Below are 24,179 nucleotides of genomic sequence, written 5' to 3' on the forward strand. Positions count from 1 at the left end.
ACTACTATCACCATGACACTTACTATAGTTAGTACAATTATGAGTCTATACATGCTAAATACTATACGAAGAGAATAATATATACTATATAAGAGAACACTCAATATATTATACCAAGAAGTACATTATACTCTAATACAAGAGAATATACTAAAATAGAATGTGACACACTACTTCTCGATACGACACTTCATTGTGCGATGCCCATGTAACTAGAGTCTCCTAGAGGGAGAGCAGGCACTATCAGGCGCTATGTGTATAGATCTATACGGGACAGACACTCCCACATCCCGACTGCTAACTACAGTCTGAGCCGACTAGGCCCAAGGATGACAAAATGTCACCACACTACGTATGACCTGGAGGGTCATCTATTATTTTATCGTCAATTTGAATGGTTACTTACGAGTTCACATTCAAACTTCTAATTGACACATTAAGAATTAAAAGTAAAAGTAACTCCCCGAGGTGTATTGTACAGCTAATATTACATGGAGTTGCGTCTTTATTTCATTAAGCCGACAGTTACACTGCTGGGGTAAAGCATTATTTTCCCAATTACTTTATACAAATGAAATTATTAACTATATTTTCGTACTGATAATTTCACTGGGAAAACTTTTACACTTTCAAAGGATCAAACATAAAAATAACTGAGTCTTGGTAGAAGACTAATTTTATTGGAATATATGGGATCTTCTAGGGATCATACTATTTCCAAATCTTGATAACAGCTATTATATTACATGATTTTAAACACTTTTATACAAGCAATGAAAATAAATACTTATGAAATCACCAGCTTTATGCTGATACTCATTTTCAAAATAACTTGTATTCTCAGGTCATCAGTAGACAGGTACAGATGCAACTTTTGAGAAGATGGAGCACATACAATACTCATCTTTTATTTTGATTATACTTTTGCTGTCTAACAAATTGTACAGGACACGCTTGTATTATAATTATTATATTAATGCAATAGATGTTGTTGCTTGTCTTTACTATTATGCATTGTTATGATACTGTACATGACGTCATCCACCCCGAGAACGTATTCCGCCGTTCTCGATTTTGGGGTGTGACAGGTGGTGGGTGGTGGTGGTGATAGGTGGTGGAGTTTGGCGGCGGTGACGGGTGGTGGTGGTGGATGGTATTATTTGGGTGGTGAGCATACGTAATTGTACGTTGGGCATACTTCCTAAGTGATGAAACCCTTATTTTTTGGGTTTGGCTTATATTTAAGCATCCTCATGGCCTCATTTTCCTTCACCTTCTCAGCCTCCACCCTCTCAATTCTGTTGTAACCTTAGAAACACCGTGCGAAGCCATTCCAAGCCTTAAAGTGTGTGTTTGTGTGCTTAGAAGAAAAAGAAGGAAGGAAGGAAGCCAAGATCATCTTTGGTGAGTGAAACACTTTGGATATGGGATTTACTCTTCATTTTCAACCCTTCAAAGGTATAAAGCTTGTATCTTGATCTTTTAATCTTGTAGATCCAAAAATAAGTCCTTTGTTGGTACTTTTTTGTCCTTATTGTCTTATCTTGGGCATGGCATGTTCTAGATGATTTGATTTGTCCTTTCAGACCCTAGGAGGGGTGTTAAGTCATAAAAATGAAGTCGTAATGGTTAGTTTTGCTTCTTGTATCTTGTAGAAAGTCTTAATGGATTAAGACCTTGATTTAAGCACTTAATGGGCATGTAAAGTCATAAAGTTGGAAACTTTATGACTCTAGAGTGTATTTGAGCCTTGGATCTAAAATATGTACATAGGTGCTTAAGCCATTAAACACTAATTGAGTTCTGAAGAATGCGAGGGTACACCCCGTGTACTTGGAGTACGTCCTGCGTACGAGGTCAACCACCCCGATGGTGGTCAACTACGAGGGTTGGAGTACGCTCAGCGCACCTCTAAAGTACGCCCCACGTACTTGCACTTGGTCAGCTCAGATCAGTTGACTCGGGTGGTTTGACTCGACTGGGTTGACTCACTTGACTAAGTGGGTTAGACCAGTTGACTTTGACAGAGTTTGACCATTGAGTATATTTTAGGTAATTTGGGATTTTGATGGAATTGGTCTTTGGTGGGATTAGGTGCCAGTTAGAGAGGTGAGTTTTGTATTTAGGGACCAAACCAGCTTCTGTTTAGTTTGTGAGGCGAGTTTTCCGCACTGTACTTTTGGGTCGAAGGCACCAAGGTAGGCCCATCGGATTGTTATCATGGTTTATCGCATGTTGGCATGTTCTAGTGACCTGTTAGATTTGTATGCTAGTAGATAGGATGATGTTATGCTTTGTGATCTGTAAGACCTGTCTGATTTTCTATTAGTTGATTATATGTATGCTTATCTGTTATGTATATGTCGACACGGTTTATGTGTGGTGGGGTTGAGCCGTACTAGTGTAGGCTGTAGGCCGAGAGACCTATGGAGTCTCGGGTAGACTGTAGGTCCTAAAGGCATACCTGTCTGGCCAAAGGCCCAGAGAACGTTCCAGATAGGCTAAAGGCCCCGTGAGGTGTACCATTCATGCAGAAGTTTCTGTGAGTGTACCAAATAGACTGTAAGCTTGTGGGGCATTCCAGTCAGACTGAAGGCTCTATATGCACGATGTCTGTATTTGATGGGTTTTGAGCATTCTAACACTTCCTAAGTATACATGCAACCCTAATAACCTTGGATCTATGTGTTGGGTTTTGAGCAATCTAACACTTCCTAAGTGTGCATGCAACCCTAATAAACCTTGGATCTATGTTTGTCTAAATACATGCAAAATAATAATTTTCCAAGGTTTATAACCTATCTAACATGGCATGGGGAACATTTCAACATAAAAAGTTAGAAGAGATTACATACCTTTTTTGATGAGTTTGGTTCTTGAGGAGTTTGAGGGCCAAGCACCAATAGTGTGAATGCCTCAAATGGAATCACAAAACACCACAAACTCTTGGAAAACTTTGAGAGAGTATACACACTTGTATATTTTCGGCCACACACAAGCACACACACACACACTAGTTCACTAGTTGCCATTTCATGCACCATAAGCATGCTTATATAGTGTACATGGTTAGGGTGAAGCCCTAATAACCCATGACTTTTCCTTTCCAAGGATCCATGGGTTAAAAGCTCCATGGATCATCCATGGACTTCCATCAAAGCCTAGCCCATTAACAAATGAGTGTTAGCCCACACCATATAAAACCAATAGCCCATAATCTAATTAGTCTTCCTTTTAATCTCTAAATTAATTCATAATTAATTTAAGACTAAGACTAATTAAATAACATAACTTCATATTAATATATTATAACTTATAATATATTAATAAACATATGTGTATAACTCTCATAAAATTATCCATAAATAGTTTGGATGAGATGCAACCCAAATGGACCATGCCGGTCGGGTCAAGTATATACCAAATAAGTTATGGACTTAGACACCTTATCCAACAGACTCCCACTTGGATAAGTCTAATAACTCTATTTACCTATATAACTTCAGGAACCAACCAGCAATCGTAGCTCTCGAAAACTCCGTTGAACTATGAAGCGCCATTTTAAGACAAGTGATCATATAATCCTCTGTTCTCATGATATCAGCCGGACAACCACATGGAACTATGTCTTGCTTATTGTCTGGCAGTTGTTTCTCGATTTCCGATTTGTTTGACTAAGAACTTCAATGAACACATCAGTTTAGTTCTGACCGGGCCCGGTACATGGCTCAACACAAAATCATCGAGGGGCCCAGATATCGCTTCTATTTATAGAAGGAACAGATAAACTTCGACTCATATGCTTGTTCTACTACTTGTTGAATTGTACACAAAGGCACGTTTTACAACATCAAGTTACTGATGCGGTTTCGTGCAATCAATGCACAACCAACTCATAGGTAACAACTAATATCTCTAGGTTTGAAGACTTATATGATATTATCGTCTCACGATCACTCGAGATAAATTCCATGAAGTGATACAAGTGAGCGTGGGTTTATACCAATACTCATAACTTATGAGTACTCATGAATGTTGCAGCAACCATTGCCATGTCTAAACACCTTTAGCCATCTACAAAACCAATTCATGACAATCTTGATTCATACCTACTTCCGACGTATGACCGATTCTGGAGGTTTGAATAAATTAATTATTCTGGAAGTCAAAACATGCAAAACTGAAACAATAGTAAATAATTGACAATGATAGTAACACTTTACTCATAAATAAATCACAAATTTTATTCATCATCAAAACATCGATTACATTTTACAAGTTTCAGGAAGACTATCTAATCTGTAAAACTAATATCGTCCCTCAGCCCGATGCGCCTCGCATGCTGAAAATGCTTATCCCTCGTCAGTCCCTTCGTAAGGGGATCTGCAAGATTCTCATCCGATGATATCCTCCCTGCCACGAGGAGTCCTTCTTCAATCTTGTATCTTATGAAGTGACATTTTCTGTCAATGTGTCGGGATCTGCTATGATCTCTCGGTTTCTTGGCTAAGGCAACCGCACTATTGTTGTCACAGAAAATCTCCATAGGTTCTTTAATAGCTGGTAAAACTCCAAGGTCTCCGATGAAGTTCTTTAGCCATATTGCCTCCTTTGCTGCTTCACTCGCTGCTATATACTCTGATTCACAAGTCGAATCAGCCACCGTCTCCTGCTTGGAACTCTTCCAAGAAATTGCCCCTCCATTTAAGGTAAAGATCCAGCCCGACTGAGAGCGGAAGTTATCCCTATCAGTCTAAAAACCAGCATCACTATACCCTAATATTCTCAAGTCATCTCTCCCACCAAGGGTAAGGATCCAATCCTTAGTCCTCCGCAGATACTTGAGAATGTTCTTTACCGCGGTCCAATGAGCCTTGCCAGGGTTCCCCTGATACCTGCTGACCATGCTTAAAGCAAATGCCACATCAGGGCGGGTACAAGTCATAGCATACATGATCGAGCCAACAGCGGAAGCATACGGTAGTTGGCTCATCTTAGCTATCTCTGCCTCTGTACACGGACTCTGAGTCTTACTTAGTTTGGCATTGCTTTGGATCGGTAAATCTCCTCTCTTGGAATTCTGCATGTTGAACCTATTCAACACCTTATCCAAGTAAGTACTCTGACTAAGTCCAATTAGTCTTTTACTCCTTTCTCTTAATATCCTTATCCCTAGGATATAGGCAGCCTCCCCTAGGTCCTTCATAGCAAAGCACTTCCCAAGCCAGGACTTAACCTCCTGCAAGGTTGGGATGTCATTTCCTATAAGTAGTATGTCATCCATAGTACCAAGAAGCTAACTATACTCCCACTAGCTCTGACATACACGCAAGACTCATCTTCACTTCTCGAGAAACCAAAATTTTTGACCTTCTCATCAAAACAAAGATTCCAGCTACAAGATGCTTGTTTTAATCCATAAATGGATTTCTCAAGCTTGCATACTCTATTAGGGTACTCTCCACTGAAAAAACCCTCTGGCTGATTCATATACACATCCTCAGCCAACTTTCCATTAAGGAAAGCGGTTTTGACATCCATTTGCCATATTTCATAATCATGAAATGCTACAATGGCTAGCATAACCCTAATAGACTTAATCTTTGCTACCGGCAAGAAGGTTTCATCGTAATCAATAACCTGATTCTGAGTAAAACCTTTCGCAACTAGTCGAACCTTATAAGTATGCACTTTTCCTTCCATGTCGGTCTTCTTCTTGAAGATCCATTTGTGCCTGACTGTTTTACGGCCTGGTACATGGTCAACCAAGTTCCAAACTTGATTGTCATACATGGACTGTATCTCGCTGTCCATAGCCTCCTTCCATTTAGCAGACTCCGGGCCTGCCATGGCTTCCTTAACACTGCTAGGTTCATCCAAATTTACCAGTGTACTATCACTGATAAACGTATCACCTTCCATAGTAATATGAAAGCCATAATAAAACGAATGTGTGTTCCTAACCCGTGTGGAACGCCTCGGAGGTATAGACATGTCAGCTTGCTCAACATGAGTTTCCTCCTCAGGTTGATTGCTAGTGTCTGAGGTTCCTTCACCAATTGCTTCTTGAATTTCTTCAAGATCAATTTGCCTCCCACTGTCTCCTTGGCTTATAAATTCTCTCTCACGAAAGACCCCTCTTCTTGCTACAAAGACCACATTCTCACTGGGTCTGTAAAAGAGGTAACCGAAGGATTTCTGTGGGTAGCCGATGAAAATACACCTTTCACTTCGGGGTTCGAGCTTATCATGAGTCTCACGCCTCACGAAAGCCTCGCAACCCCAAATCCTGATGTGGTTCAAATTGGGAACCTTCCCAGTCCACATCTAATGAGGTGTTTTGGTAACCTTCTTTGTAGGGACTAGATTAAGGATATGGGCGGCAGTCTCTAAGGCATACCCCCAAAAAGAGATTGGTAGCGAAACTCGACTCATCATAGAGCGAACCATGTCCAGCAAGGTTCGATTACGCCTCTCGGCTACACCATTCAGCTGTGGTGTCCTGGGAGGAGTCAATTGTGAGACAATCCCACACTCCTTAAGATAGTCAAGGAACTCGGTACTAAGATACTCACCACCTCGATCGGATCGAAGCATCTTAATGTTCCTGCCCAATTGATTTTCTACTTCCTGTTTGAATTCCTTAAACCTTTCAAAGGTTTCTGACTTATGTTTGATTAAGTAGACATACCCATATCTACTAAAATCATCAATAAAAGTCACATAATACCGATTAGCATCCCTATGGCGGTTTTGAAAGGCCCACATACATCAGTATGTATTAGGTCCAACAAACCCTCACCCCTTTCACAAGTTCCAGTGAAGGGTGATTTTGTCATCTTTCCAAGTAGACAAGATTCACAGCTATCATCCGATTTAAGGTCGAATGACTCCAAGACTCCACTCTTTTGGAGTTGGCCTATGCGTTTCTTGTTTACATGTCCAAGACGACAATGCCACAATGATGCTTTATTTAGGCTAGTAGAAGAATCAATATACAACACATTATTTCGTAAGTTGTCTACAATCGACACAGTTTCATACACACCATCACAAGGTAACGCTTTAAAATAAAACACATTTTTAAAGACAGCATTAATACCACCACATTCATTATCAAATGAAAAGGTAAAACCTTGTTTGTACAAAGCATGAAAAGAAATAATATTTCTCGCCATTTCAGACGAGTACACACATTTATTCAAATCTAATTTTAACCCATTATTAAGCAACAAAGTATAAACTCCAATCTTGGAAACAGGCAAAGCCTTCCTATTCCCCATGATCAAGTTTATCTTCCCGTGCTCCACATCCTCACTTCTTCTTAGGCCCTGCATATCAGAACATATGTGAATACCACATCCTGTATCAAGCACCCAAGAGTTAGAATATAATGAGTAATTAGACAATATAGTGTAAATACCTGCATGGGTGGGTTTCACTTTCCCATCCTTTAGATCCTGCAAGTACTTAGGGCAGTTTCGCTTCCAGTGTGCCTTTTCATGGCAATAGAAACATTCAGTATCCTTGGGAATGGCAGAAGGAGTGACAAAACCGCTCTTGATCTTCAATGAGGAGCCTTCAAGAGACTTTCCCTTGGTACCCTTCGAAGGGTGCTTCCTCTTTTTCCCTTTGCCTTGCCCGATAGCCAAAACAGGGGTAGATGTTGGAGTAGGAGTAGTAGAGGTAACAACCGCCTTGCCCTTAAGACCGGTTTCCGCGGTCTTCAAGAGTCCTTCAAGCTTGCTGAGGGTAACTTCCTCCTTGTTCATATGATATGTCATACGAAAATGGTCATAACAAGAAGGTAAGGAGTGCAAAATGATGTCAATTGCCAACTCCTCAGGGATGTTCACATTCAGCTTCAGCAAACAGTCCACATACCTTTGCATCTTTTGCATGTGAGCCGTGACGGAATCACCGTCCTTCATGCGGGTAGTTATTATGGAGGAGATTATTTCATACCGCTCCTGACGAGCACTTTGATGGTACCTTTCCATCAGGTCTTGGTGCATCTCAAAAGGGTAGAAATCTTCATATAACTTTTGGGGCTCGGCTGTCATCGTGGCCATCATGATACATGCCACCTTAGTAGCATCTCTCTCATGTGTCCTGTATTCAGCGATCTCCTCAGGAGTAGCAGTAGACTCATCAAGTTTTTTTAACTCCTTATCGAGGACATATTCCTTGTCCTCATAACGAGTAACCATCCTGATGTTCCTAATCCAATCCATGAAGTTGGAACCTTCAAAGATGACCCTCCCACAAAGATTCATGAGAGAGAAAGAACCAGTTGGGTTAGAGCCTGAAGCATTAGTGTTGGAAGACATCTGAAGGAAGAAATCAAGTTTAGATTAGATATATAGAATCCTTAATAAGACACCCAAATGTAATATTAAGGCTAGGACCCAATCACAATATATTATACTTAGAAGAGGGATGCCGTAATCTAAGTAATAATATATTTGAAAGGTAGGTAAATGACGATTCACCAATTTCCACCATGAAAAACAAAATGAATTATTAGGTTTTAATTGGATTTGAAATTCCTAGATTCTTTTGAGATTCATTGAACTTTTCAATGGCATGTTTCAATCTCGATTGTGCCCTTCAAGTTTTGTGACTGGGATGCCGAGGATCACAAAACAAGGTGTGAATAACCATGCTAATTCACTTGGTACCCTTAATATTATCACCTAATCAATGTGCCGGTAAACCACACACACTCCATTGATCCATGACAAACATTAAGTCACCCTTCGTGATCCTTACTAGTCCAAGATAGTGTGCCGGTTAACCACACACGCTCCACCAACGACTTGGTAAGGTACAAAGTGTGAATTCCATGGACTAGCACCATGTTCACATTTTTCCTAAAATAACTAAGATTGGGAATTAAAAAGGTTTAGGTACTTTATAATAATCATTATACTTTTAATGAGGATTTAAAGTCATTGTCCTACCCGTTCGGCTAACGACCCTCCACCAGTCAAGCGAGCGGTGGGTGAGAGTGGACACCCATTAAGTCACCATTTTATAGGCAACAACCTGATACCCACCTTATAGACCGGCTTCGTGAATGAGGCCTACTAACGGTAGAACGACTTATTCTTATACATATATATAATAATTAACCATTAATGTTATAAATAGTATAAGGGTTGAATTTTAACTATTAAAACTCTAAGGGTTGGAATTAAAGTTTATTAAAGTGTGTGAAACTTTACAAATTCCAAAACTTGAGGACAAGTTTTGTAACTATCCAAAACTTTTCATTTCATAACTTATGAATTAAAGGTTCATAAAAATGAAGACTCTTCACTTTCATGTAACTTATGTGTTTAGATGTGTGTGTTAAAGAAAGTGACCTTTGGATATCCATAACTTGAGGACAAATTATGGACTCCATTAAAACACATAAATGATCAAGAATTAATTCTAAAAAATTCAGCAAATAATTCCTATCATCTTCTAAATTCATAAGAACATGAACATGATCATCAAAATTTCAAGAATTATATGAACACATAAAATCATGGAATTTTGATATATGCTATTGTAAATGGATTAGAACAACCATTACACCAACTAAAACAAGTTTTAAAACACCAAAACAGTTTAGGGTAATGTTTCTAGTCCATTTCCAGCAGCAAAAGTCGAAAATTGGTACTCTGTCGCTCCTACTCGTCGAGTGCATGAACCTACTCGGCGAGTAGGTTGAAGATACACATGGACTCGGCGAGTCCCCCCATGGACTCGGCGAGTTCATCAATCAAACAGCAAGTTTTTCGACTTTTTCAACTATTTTGCATCAAGTATCAAACAAGCAAGCCTAGGCTCTGATACCACTGTTGGGTTTTGAGCAATCTAACACTTCCTAAGTGTGCATGCAACCCTAATAAACCTTGGATCTATGTTTGTCTAAATACATGCAAAATAATAATTTTCCAAGGTTTATAACCTATCTAACATGGCATGGGGAACATTTCAACATAAAAAGTTAGAAGAGATTACATACCTTTTTTGATGAGTTTGGTTCTTGAGGAGTTTGAGGGCCAAGCACCAATAGTGTGAATGCCTCAAATGGAATCACAAAACACCACAAACTCTTGGAAAACTTTGAGAGAGTATACACACTTGTATATTTTCGGCCACACACAAGCACACACACACACACTAGTTCACTAGTTGCCATTTCATGCACCATAAGCATGCTTATATAGTGTACATGGTTAGGGTGAAGCCCTAATAACCCATGACTTTTCCTTTCCAAGGATCCATGGGTTAAAAGCTCCATGGATCATCCATGGACTTCCATCAAAGCCTAGCCCATTAACAAATGAGTGTTAGCTAATCACGCAAAGTTGAATTCCAAGGTTATACTCCTATCTAGCATACATGGGGAAAAAATTTTAACGTGAATGAAAGATAGAATAACTTACCTTGTTGTTGCTTATGATCCTTGAAACCTTGTGAGCCTAGCACCCCAAGTGTGATGCCTCAAATGCTTCACACCACACCATATGCTTTTGGAATGACTTTAGAGAGAATACACACTTCTAAAATCGGCCTAGCCCTCTTGTTTCTTATGTGTAGCCGATTTTAGTGGAGAATATGTTCTTTATATAGTGTTGAAACATCTAGGGTTACACCATGTAAACCCTAATGTGTCATGACTCTTCATTTCCATGACCCATGGGTTTGTAACTCCCATGGAGCATCCTATGGGTGGAACCCAACTTGATAATCCATGGAGCCTCTTAGCCCACTATACAAGTTATGGATGATTTACATAATCAACCCATATATTTAATTAGTTATCTTTTGATCACTTAATTAATTCTAAATTAGTTCTTGATCAAAGTAATTAAATAATATTATTAATATATTAGAACTTATAATATATTAATAATCCACAAGTGTTATTTCTCTCATTTAGTCTATCCAATTGCATGGTTCCATGCAACCCAAATGGACCATGCCGGGTGGGGTCAAGTACATACCAGAAATAGTTATGGACTTAGACACCTTATCCAACAGTCTACCACTTGGATAAGTCTAATAACTATAAGTGTAATAATTCAGGAACCGAATGACAATCGTAGCTCTTTCAAGGTCTCTCGGAACTGAGAAGACGATGATACGCCATTTAAGATAAGTGATCATATAATCCTCTGTTCGAGATATCAGCCGTAAAAATACATGGAACAATGTCTTACTTATTGTCCAGCAGTTTGTTTCCCGATTTACGATTTGTTTGACAAAGAACTTAATTGAACACATACTCTTTGTTTTGACCGGGCCCGGTACATAGGTCAAAACAAAATCATCGAGGGGCCCAGATATCAGCTTCTAATCCTAGAAGGAACAGATAAACTTCGACTCATATGTTTGTTCTACCACTCATTGAATTATACACAAGTACATGTTTTATAACATCGAGTTACCAATGCGTTTTCGTAAGATCAATGCATAACCAACTCATAAGTAACAAATCATATCTCTAGGTTTGAGGACTTATATGATATTACCATCTCACGATCACTCGAGATAAATTCCATGAAGTGATTCCAGTGAGCGTGGGTCGAGTCTAATGCTCAGAACTTATGAGCACTCATGATTGTTGTAGCCATGTCCAACACCTTAGACCTCTGCAACCAATCATGACAGTCTTGATTCATACCTACTTCCGACATATGACCGACTGTGGAGTTTTGAAAAATATGATATACCAAACATTATCATTCTGGAAGTCAAAACATGTGACAACCCGAAATTTCCATTCGGTCAAACCCTAAAAGTCAACCACTTCGTATCATAAGTCAATGTCATTATTTCTTATTTTTAAGAAATATAAAGTTCGTTTGATTATTTTAATATTATTTTTAAATGAACAGGTGAAAGAAAGTGTCGTCTCGGGTTTTGAATTTTAAAAACTTCAAACACCTCGTGTCTTAGAAATTCCCGACCAAACTTTTAGGTTTGGGTTGAAAAATCACCCAAAAACCGTGAACTCATACATATGTATGAGTTTACTCTCCAAGACTAGTCATTATTGAGTTTACTCCCCAAACACCAAAAGAGTAAACTCCAAAATATCCTCTCAAGTATCATCCTAGTTTTTGTTCTAGATCTTCAAACTAGTAAGTGTTCTAACCCTTTCAAGTTAGTATATCACTTAATCTAGTGATTGTACATCCTTTAATCCATTCATTTATGTGTTTTGACTAGTTTTTTCCAAAACACCAAGAACACACACTAGTGTCCTTGGACTATAAGTTCATTTCAAGCTTCCACAATGTAAGTACTTCTATCCTAGAGTCATTTAAAGCTAGCTATACATGTGTATACCAAGGAAAAGTCCCAAGAACACCAAGAACAAGGTATTCATGGTTTTGGGAGGCTCCCAAAACCGTAAACACCAAATATAGTGCCTTAGGGTGCTTTAGGGTGTCTAGATGCTTCACAATGCCTTAGGGACTTGTCTAGATCCATCCTTGATGAGTGTATCACACAAAAAGCACCAAAATCATATATTTTTATATGTTTACGGTTTGGGGAGCTCCCAAAACCGTAAACACCTCAAATGATGTGTAAAAGTCTGATAAATGTCCCATGGATGCTCCATATGCCTAGAATCTAACCTAGACTAGTGCCATGTTTGAGCTAAGGACTTGAAAAATGCCAAATACCAAACTTAGGAGTTTAAGGTTGTAAACTCATGATTTTAAGGTAGTAAACTCATGGGTTTAAGGTAGTAAACTCATGGAGAAATGGTCGTTAGACCGTAAACTCCATTTAGGAGTGATTTGATGCCACACAACACTTCCTAAGGCTAAATCATGAAGTAGGAATGCTTGGAATAGCTTAGAAGACTTCAAACCAACAAATGGTCAAAAGGTTAGGAGTTTACGACCGTAAACTCAAGATTTTACGACCGTAAACTCAAGGGGTGTTGGTCCTTAGGGAGTAAACTCATTTTAAGAGTGTTCCTTGAACCCCAATCATACTAGCCTTTCCCTACAACACTTATATGCACTCCTTAGCACTTATAACACTTATACAAAGTGTTTTTCATGCCTTAGAGTGTCTTGACTTTGTTTATTAGTTGTTTAAAGATTAATTGTTTATATACATATATCCTTATATATTATTAGGATCTTTGTGCGTGTCTAAGTCTTCACTTGACACCAAGCACTTATCTGACACTTCCTTCCGACCCACTTGCTACAGGTGAGTTCATACCCCTTAATCAATGTTTTAACTGTTTTTAAATGTTTTATGGGGGGATAAAAGTAGAATTATGCTAATTATTATATCAATCACATGTGATTAATAAGCAACATTCAAATGATTGGCTACTCATTAGCCGTTTTACCAAACAGTTTCCTTCAAATGTTTTTCATAAACACTTTATGTGTTTAAAACTCCTTATTACACTATACATTTTACTCTGTATGTTACATTTCAAACTTATTTACAATTGTGTTTCAAACAAATGTTTCTTGATACTAAACTGTTTTATCAAACCCATGCCTTCAAACCGTTTTATAGATTGACATCATGTCGATCTTTTCTTAGATAATAATTATGTTCAAAGGTTTTACAAAACTTATTTTATGCTTTTATATTATAAATTGCATGCCTATATATTGATAGTTAAATAAGAAATGTTGAAAGGACTTAGGAAGACTATCCACCCTGTTTCCTTTTCCTCGATTTGGATGTGGTCTGGTGGGATGTCAGGTACCCGTCCGAAGGTCGTTTAAATATTAGGTATATATCATGTATGCATATATAGTCATAAAGGTCCTTCCAGTTCATCCAATGCCTTTGGGTAGCAAGGGTATACATCCATGTCCATACGTACCAGTTAGATTACTAGTAAACTACCATGTGGGTAGTTTAGGAAGATACTAGAACTATTACTAGAACGCGATATCATACAATGAGTCAGTTCAATCATGAGTCATTACAACTAGAACATTACAGTACATTACTATACTTGCTAGATAGAGAGAGCATACATTACAGCTAGAACATTACAGTACATTACTATACTTGCTAGATAGAGAGAGCATACATTATAGCTAGAACATTACAGTACATTACTATAGAATTACATAGATATGTTTACATGATCATACTTACATGAGTATGCTTACATATACATAGAGCAGACGTCACTAGGTGCTATAGCATGGAACCAGTTCAGGATCTAACTATACCGATGAATCACAACACAATTGTGATAGTTATATCGAGTATACATGATCATAGTAATGTGGATGCTCACGGCTTGCACACATGCAGGCGTCGTGGGTAGGTCCCAAAATCCCTTTGACAGGGGAGCGTATAGCCTGGGATCTAGCTATCATATTATACCTTATCCCTCAATAAGGCAATTGAGTACCGATGTAGTTATTTATAACAAATGCTACAATACTTAGAAGAATTACCCTAGACTTTAGGTAATTGGTACGGTTGTAGTTCGACACTACACCATAGTACTATTTCATTTTCCCATTACATTCACTTCGTGAACATTCACACGATGCACGGTAATGTAGAAACTATCTTTTTGGTTAATGATAGTCAGACTTGGGAAAATACACACTCTTACAAGAGACACACACAAACACTAGATGCCTTGGTAGAAGGCTACATATAGATCAGTTAAGTCTTGGTAGAAGACTCCCTATTATAATAGTAGGAATCATAGGGATTTCTAGAGTTTTTCAAATGTTTACAGTTGTTTTACATACATTTTCAATACTTACGATTCACATACATTTTCAATACTTAAAATTCATATACATACAAATTCTTACATACAAATACTTATGATCTCACCAGCTTCAAAGTTGTTTTACATACACAAAAATACTTATGATCTCACCAGCTTCAAAGCTGATACTCGCTTTAAAAATTACTTGTATCTTCAGGTCATCAATAGACAGGTACTGATGCAAGGTTTAGAGAAGATGGAGCTTGTTCAAGACTCTTCTTACATTTTGATTTATGCTTTAGTGTCTATTATAATTTGATAGAACACACATGTATAATAATTATATTATTAATGCAATGGATGAAGTTGTTGCTTGTTTACTACTTTTCATTGTTGTGATACTGTAAATGACGTCCTCCGCCCCAGAACGTTTCCGTCGTTCATGGTTTTGGGGTGTGACATAACATACAAAAGAAATATAGTAAACGATCGACTAGAGATAGCAACACTTTACTCATAAATAGAACACCTTTTATTCATCATCTAATGTCAATTACACTTTACAAATTTCAAGGTTATCTAACTACTAATATAATATCATCCTTCAGCCCTATGCTCCGAGCATGCTGAAGATGCATAACCCGAGTCAGTCCCTTCGTGAGGGGATCTGCTGGATTCTCATCCGATGATACCCTCTTCGCCATGAGGAGTAGTTCTTCTATTCGATGTCTGATTAAATGGTATTTTCTGTCGATGTGTCTGGATCTCCCGTGATCCCTTGGTTCCTTGGCTAAGGCAACAGTACTTTCACTATCACAAAAAATTTCCATTGGCTCTTTAATAGCTGGTACAACTCCAAGGTCTCCAATGAAGTTCTTTAGCCATATTGCCTCCTTTGTTGCCTCGCTAGCTGCTATATACTCTGATTCGCAAGTTGAATCAGCCACTGTCTCTTGCTTGGAACTCTTCCAACAAATTGCTCCTCCGTTTAGGGTAAAGACCAAGCCTGACTGAGAGTAGAAATTATCCCTATAAGTCTGAAAACTAGCATCACTATACCCTACAACTCTCAAGTCATCACTCCCAACGAGGGTAAGAACCCGGTCCTTATTCCTTCGTAGGTGCTTGAGGATATTCTTTACCGCAGTCCAGTGTGCCTTGCCAGGGTTCCCCTGATACCTGCTAACCATGCTCAAGGAAAAGGCTACATCAGGTCGAGTACACGTCATAGAATACATGATCGATCCTACAGCCGAAGCATAAGGTATTCAACTCATTTCTGCTATCTCAACCTCAGTACTAGGGCTTTGTGTCTTACTCAATATGGCGTTACTTTGGATGGGTAACTCTCCTTTCTTGGAGTCCTGCATGTCGAATCTCTTCAGTACATTATCCAAGTAGGTACTCTGACTAAGTCCAATTAGTCTTTTACTCTGGTCTCTCAAGATCCTTATCCCTAAAATATAGGCAACTTCTCCTAGGTCCTTCATATAGAAACACTTCCCAAGCCAGGACTTAACTTCCTACAGAGTTGGGATGTCATTTCCTATGAGTAGTATGTCATCCACATACAATACCAAAAAGCTAACTATACTCCTACTAGCCTTGACATATACACAAGATTCATCTTCACTCCTAGAAAAGCCAAATTCTTTGACTTTCTCATCAAAGCAAAGATTCCATCTGCGAGGTTCTTGCTTTAACCCATAAATGGATTTCTCAAGCTTACACACTTTATTAGGGTACTTTGTATTGATAAAACCCTCTGACTGACTCATGTAAACATCCTCAGCCAAATTTCCATTAAGGAGAGCGGGTTTGACATCCATTTTCCATATTTCATAGTCATTAAATGCGGCTGTGGCTAACAGAACCCTAATAGACTTAATCTTGGCCACTGGAGAAAAGGTCTCATCATAATCAACTCCCGGAGTTTCTGAGAAACCCTTTCCAACCGGTCGTGCCTTATAAGTGTGTACATTACCATCAATGTCGGTCTTCTTCTTGAAGATCCATTTGCACCCTACAGTCTTACGACATGGTACATTCTCAACCAAGTTCCAAACTCGATTGTCATACATGGACTGTATCTTGCTGTCCATTGCCTCTTTCCACTTGGCTGACTCAGGGCCTGCCATGGCTTCCGCGTAACTGTTAGGTTCATCCAGACCTATCAGTGTCTCATCACTGATAAGTGTATCACCTTCCGCAGTAATATGGAATCCATAGTAATGCTCGGGTGCATTCCTAACCCTTGTGGAACGTCTCAGAGGTACATATTTGTCAATTGGCTCAACAGGAGTTTCCTCCTCAAGTTGAGTGCTAGGGTTTGAAGTTCCTTCACCGCTTGACTCTTGAATTTCTTCAAGGTCAACTTGCCTCCCATTGTTACCTTGGCTTATGAACTCTCTCTCTCTCTCTCTCTCTCTCTCTCTCTCTCCCTCTCTCGAAAGAACGCCCTCCAAGCTACAAATACCACATTTTCACTAGGTCTGTAGAATAGGTAACCAAAGGATTGTTGTGGGTAACCGATGAAAATACACCTTTTGCTTCGAGGTTCGAGCTTATCATGAGTATCGCGTCTTACGAAAGCCTCGCAACCCCAAATCTTGATGTGGTCTAGTTTGGGTACTTTACCAGTCCACATCTCATGAGGAGTTTTGACAACTTTCTTTGTAGGGACCAGATTAAGGATATGGCGGCAGTCTCTAAGGCATACACCCAAAATAAGAATGGTAGCGAAGCTCGACTCATCATGGAACGAACCATATCTAACAAGGTTTGATTATGCCTCTCAGCCACACCATTCAACTGCGGTGTCCTGGGAGGTGTCAATTGTGAGACAATCCCACATTCCCTAAGATAATCGAGGAACTCTGAAGTAAGATACTCACCACCTAGATCGGATCGAAGCATCTTAATGTTCCTGCCCAATTGATTTTTTACTTCCTGTTTAAATTCTTTAAACCTTTTAAAAGTCTCTGACTTATGCTTGATTAAGTAGACATATCCATATCTACTGTAATCATCAGTAAAAGTCAGATAATAACGATTAGCATCCCTTGTGGCATGTTTGAAGGGTCCACACACATCCGTTTGTATAAGATCCAACAAACCTTCACCCCTCTCACAAGAACCTGTGAAGGGTGAATTTGTCATTTTTCCAAGTAATCATGGTTCACAACTATCATCTGATTTTAGGTCAAATGACTCCAAGACTCCATCCTTTTGGAGTTGGCCTATGCGTTTCTTTCTTATATGTCCAAGTTTTTATCATTAACAAAATCAATAGACAATACATTATTTCCTAAGTTATCAACCACAGATACAGTTTCATACACACCATCACAAGGTAATGCTTTAAAATAAAGAACATTATTAAAGAAATCATTAATCGAACCAACTTCATTATCAAATGAAAAGGTAAAACCTTGTTTATACAATGCATGAAAGGAAATAATGTTTCTTGCCATTTCCGCCGAATAACAACATTTATTCAAATCTAAACTAAACCCACTACTTAGCGATAAAGTATAAACTCCAATCTTGGTGACAGGTAGAGCTTTCCTATTCCCCATGATTAAGTTTACTCTTCCTTGCTCCACATTCTCACTTCTTCTTAGTCCCTGCAAATCAGAACAAATATGAATACCACAACCGGTATCAAGGACCCAAGAGTTAGAATGGGGTGAGTTATTAGATAAGATAGTGTAAATACCTGCATGGTTGGGTTTAACATTCCCATCCTTCACATCTTGCTGGTACTTTGGGCAGTTCCGCTTCCAATGTGACTTTTCATGGCACTAGAAGTATTCAGCCTCTTTTGGGTCAGAAGAAGGAGTGACGAAACCTTTCTTGGTTCCACTTGAAGAAGAGCCATCAAGGTTCCTAGCCTTGGTACCCTTAGAAGAGCTCTTCCTCATCTTCACTCGACTTTTCCCGATTGCCAAAATCGGGGCGGAGTTTGGAGTAGGAGTGTTAACAACCCACTTCCCCTTAAGACCTGTTTCTGCGGTCTTGATATGTCATGTGCAATTGATCATAGCACGATGGTAAGGAGTGCAAAATGATATCTATTGCAATCTCCTCAGGGAAGTTCACATTAAGCTTTAGCAATTGATCCATATACCTTTGCATTTTCTGCATGTGGCTCGTGATAGACTCTCTGTCCTGCATCATGGTTGTTATCATGGAGCAAATGATTTCATACTTGTCTTGTCGTGCACTTTGATGGTATCTTTCCATCAGATCTTGGTGCATTTGAAAAGGGTAGAAGTCCTCATAGGACTTTTGGAGTTCCGTTGTCATGGTGGCCAACATGATGCATGCCACTTTGGTAGCATCCCTTTCATGTGCTTGGAAGTCAGCGATCTCCTGGGGAGTTGCAGTGGTCTCATCGATCTCCTTAAGCTCCTTATCAAGGACATGTTCTTTGTCCTCGTAGCGGGTAATCATCCTGATGTTTCTTATCCATTCATTGAAGTTGGATCCATCAAAAGTGACTTTCCCACATAAATTCATAAGGGTAAAGGAGCTATTAGGATTAGAGCGAGAAGCAACATTGTTGGAAGACATCTGAAAGAAAAGGACAAAATTAGTTTAGATATTAAGAGAGTCCTTAATAAAACATCCAAATGTAATATTAAGGCTAGGATCCAATCACAATATATTATAACTTAGAAGAGTTATGCCGTAATCCAAGCTATAACATATTTGAAAGGTAGGTGAATGACGATTCATCAATTTGCACCATGAAAAATGAAATATAAATATTAGGTTTTTAATTGGTTCTTAGAAATTCCTAGATTCTTTTGAGATTCAATGAACTTTTCAAAGGCATGTTTCAATCTCGAGTGTGCCCTCCAAGTTTTGTGACTGGGATACCGAGGATCACAAAACGAGGTGTGAAGTAACCATGCAAATCACTTGGTACCCTTCAAGTTTATCACTCAATCGATGTGCCGATAAACCACACACGCTCCACCGATACTATGATAAACCTTAAGTCACCCTTTACCTACCTTGTTAAATCCAAGTTAGTGTGCCGGTTAACCACACACGCTCCACCAATGACTTAAACAAAGTGTAAAGTGTAATTTCATGGATTAGCGCCTTATTCACATTTTTCCAAAAGTAACTAAGATTGGGAATTTAATAAAAGCATTTAGTTACTTTATAATATTCATCATACTTTTAATGAGAATTTATAAGTCCTTCTCTTACCCGTTCGGCTAACGACCCTCCACCGATCAAGGAAGCGGTGGGTGAGAGTGGACACCCATTAAGTCACCATTTTATAGGCAACAACCTTATACCCACCTTATAGATCGGCTTCGTGAATGAGGCGTACTAGCATTAAGACGACTGGATTTTATACATACATATATATATATATATATATATATATATATATATATATATATATATATTATTAACTTATAATATTATAAAGTATAAGGGTTGAATTTTAACTTTTAAAATTCTAAGGGTTGGAACTAAAGTTTTAATCAAGACTTTACTTGTTCCAAAACATGAGGGCAAGTTTTGTAAAGTTTCAAAACATTTCATTTCTTATAACTTATGAATTCACTTGAGTAATAAAAATGAAGACTCTTCATTTTTATAACTCTAATGTTCCTTTAATGGTTGTAATCAAAGTGTGACTTTTGGTTTTCCATAACTTGAGGACAAGTTATGGACTCCATTAAAACACTTTATGATCATGAATTAAACTACCATGAAGGTTACAAGCAATTCCTATGATCATCTAATCTTCATAAGTTAAAGAACATGAATATGAACATTTCAAGAATAAAAAATTACACTTAAAAACTTTGTAATTTTGATAATTTCCATTGCAAATGGATTAGCATAAACATTACACCATCTGAAACAAGTTTTCAAGTACCAAAACAGTTTAGGGTAATGTTTCTAGTCCATTTCCAGCAACAAAAGACGAACTTCTGAAAACTGTAGCCTCTACTCGTCGAGTGCAAGAACAAACTCGACGAGTAGCTTGCATTTGTTCATGGACTCGTCGAGTCTCCCCATAGAGTCAGTGAGTTCATACGAGCAGAAAATAGAAAAATGATTTTTTTCAACAGTTTGCACAAAAAATCAACAAACAAGCCTAGGCTCTGATACCACTGATCGGTTTTGAGCAATCTAACACTTCCTAAGTGTACATGCAACCCTAATAACCTTGGTTCTATGTTTGTCTAATAATCACGCAAAGTTGAACTCCAAGGTTATATTCCTATCTAGCATACATGGGGAACAATTTTTAACTTGAATGAAAGATAAAATAACCTACCTTGTTGTTGCTTATGATCCTTGAAACCTTGTGAGCCTAGCACCCCAAGTGTGATGCCTCAAATGCTTCACAGAACACCAAATTATTTTGGAATGCCTTTAGAGAGAATACACACTTCTAAAATCGCCCTAGCCCTCTTGTTTCTTATGTGTAGCCGATTTTGGTGGAGAATATGTTCTTTATATAGTGTTGACACATCTAGGGTTACACCATGTAAACCCTAATGTGTCATGACTCTTCATTTCCATGACCCATGGGTTTGTAACTCCCATGGCGCATCCTATGGGTGGAACCCAACTTGATAATCCATGGAGCCTCTTAGCCCACTATACAAGTTATGGATGATTTACATAATCAACCCATATATTTAATTAGTTATCTTCTGAGCACTTAATTAATTCTAAATTAATTCTTGATCAAACTAATTAAATAATATTATTAATATATTAGAACTTATAATATATTACTAATCCACAAGTGTTATTTCTCTCATTTAGTCTATCCAATTGCGAAGTGCCATGCAACCCAAATAGACCATGCCTGGTCGGTTCAAGTACATACCTGAAATAGTTATGGACTTAGACACCTTATCCAACAGTATTATACTTATGTTATGTGTCGGTATTTTGGGGGAACTCACTAAGCGTTGACTTTCAGTGTTTGGTTATGTTTCAGGTACTTTGGATGATCAAGAGAAGGTGAAGGTGTGACCATACACATCCTCATGTTTTGACCTACGATTTTGGGAGACTCTGATGTTGAACATATTTTGAAAACTACGTTTGTAAAAAATTTGTGAAATTGGCTGGTTTTGAAAAGTTTAATTTTATCATGATTTTTATGTGTGTTACAAGTTGGTATCATAGCCTTGGTTCGAGTGAATTAGAGGAATAATCATGTGAATCCAGTCTCAAACTAACAAAAAGATTTTAAAAACGATTTTCAAATTTTTTTCAAATTAATCAAAGAGGAAGTGATGTGTACGATCAGTAGGAGCCAGTAAGCAGACTATAAATTACCACGCTATTATTTGATTTTGTGATATGAGGGAACAACATAACAGTGATAGGCTAGGGATCTTCATGAACTGCATGATAGAATTTCCTTATTGTATGATACTTGATAGCCTAGGGTTCTTCCTTATATGAAATTGACATCATTATTTTAGGTTCTTAGTGTATGCATCGTGTTTGGTTTGGCCTTATTTCTTGTTATTGTTTGCTGAAAGGCTTAGGGTAGGATTGGATATTCGACTGTCTATAGGGTCCAGTGTTATGTATGATTAGCTTACACAAGTGCTGAAGGGTTGGTGGAAGTTTTAGGGATGAGTTGTGTGGGGTCAGCAGTCCAGTTTCGAGATGTTTAGCCTTCATCTAGGAATTGAAGGTTGAGTGTATGTGTATGCTAGTATGTATTGCTATTGTTGTTGTGATGATCCTCTGAGAAAAATACAGGTAGGTGTGGAAGGTAGTTTGGTATCTGATATCTCCCTGGTTTATTTGCTGGAAGTTCGTTCCCATGATTTGTTGGAAGTTCGTTCCCATGATTTTATATGCATGCTATCTGATATCTCCCTGGTTTATTTATAGTATGGTAATGACGAGACGATTTGAGGCTAGCTCCAGATCGGGTTCGGGAGCAGGCAGTCAGGGTGGGCCAGTTGTGTCCGAGGATATGATTAAGGAGATTCTTCAGGAGGAGGTTGTTGATCAATTCTGAGCAGAGTTTCTAGAGACGTTAGGATCTATCAAGACCGCCATTGTGGAGCATTTTGATGAGTGTTATGCTGCTTTGTATGAGGCTACTACTGTTGCAGCCACCGCAACCGTTGTCACCACTGGGGTTGGTGACCGGAGAGTCTTCCAGTAGTGGGACTTCGATAATACTAAGCCCCCGACATTTGATGGAGTCCATGACACGATCATAGACATTAGGTTGTTGTCTAACATTGAGGGGTATTTCTTCACTTTCTCTTGCCCAGCTGAGCAGATGGTCAAGTGCGCTCTGAAACTTCTGAGGTCCGGAGCGAAGAATTAGTGGAAACTTGTTACTGTTCGTATTCTACTGAGCAAAGAGATATTGTGTCTTGCGTGCAGTTCTCGGAGATGTTTCGTTCTAGATTTGTTCCGCTGGTGGAGCATGAGAGGTTGGCCTAGGAGTATTTGGATCTGAGACAGGGGACCGAGTCGATGACGGAGATCACCGAGATGTTTAGGGAGAGGGCCATGTTTTGTCCTGAGTTTGCTGTTTCTTAGCAGGCTCAGATGACCCATTACTTGATCATACTCAAGATGTATATCAGGCAATTTATATCCACTCAACGTTATCGATCTTTTTTGGAGTTACAGGACGCCGCCAGGCAGCGTGAGATTGAGATGGAGCTCCAAACGAGGGAGCAGAGACTATTCTCGTCACAGTTGTATCTTACGTTGCCTCGGTTCAAGGCTGCAGATTCTAGATTGGGGGCAGAGGATGCAAAGTTGTAGGAAGTGAGCAAAGGCTCACAAGGGGGCTTGACGATGAGGAGGTGTGTGCCAAAAATGTGGCAAGGAGGGGCATTATGCGAGGGATTGCTGCTAGTTGGCCCCAACTCTGAGTTCCAAGATTTGTTATCATTGTGATCCAGTTAGCCATGTGAAGTTCAACTGCCCCTTGATCACTGCCATGTCGGAGCAGGCCCCATTGATAGCTACTTTGAGGATCACCGATGGGCGTCAAGGGAGGGCAGAGCCCCTAAGCGCTCGAGGACGCACTTTTCAACTCACCATCGAGGAGGCCGGAGCAGCTGTAGATGTTGTGATTGGTATGTTTCTATTTATTATCCTGTTAATTATCTTTTATGTTATGCTTATATATATGCCCATGATAGGTACATTCGTAGTGAACTCTTTGCCTGATCTTGTGTTGTTTGACATGTGTGTGAGTCGGTCCTTTATATCTCGATCTTTCAGTATGGAGTTTAATATTCCTATTGGGGAGTTAGAGTTTTCTTTACGGGTTTCTATCGCCAACGAACACGAGATTTCTACATCTACGGTATATCAGGGTTGTATGCTAGAGATATTTGGGGTGCCTTATCTGATTGATTTGATCCAGACTCCCATGGGGGATGTTTGCATGATAGTGGGTATGGACTGG

Source organism: Lactuca serriola, chromosome 5, assembly GCF_051521515.1.
Source record: "Lactuca serriola cultivar US96UC23 chromosome 5, Lser_US96UC23_V15, whole genome shotgun sequence".
NCBI classification, from domain to species: Eukaryota; Viridiplantae; Streptophyta; class Magnoliopsida; order Asterales; family Asteraceae; genus Lactuca; species Lactuca serriola.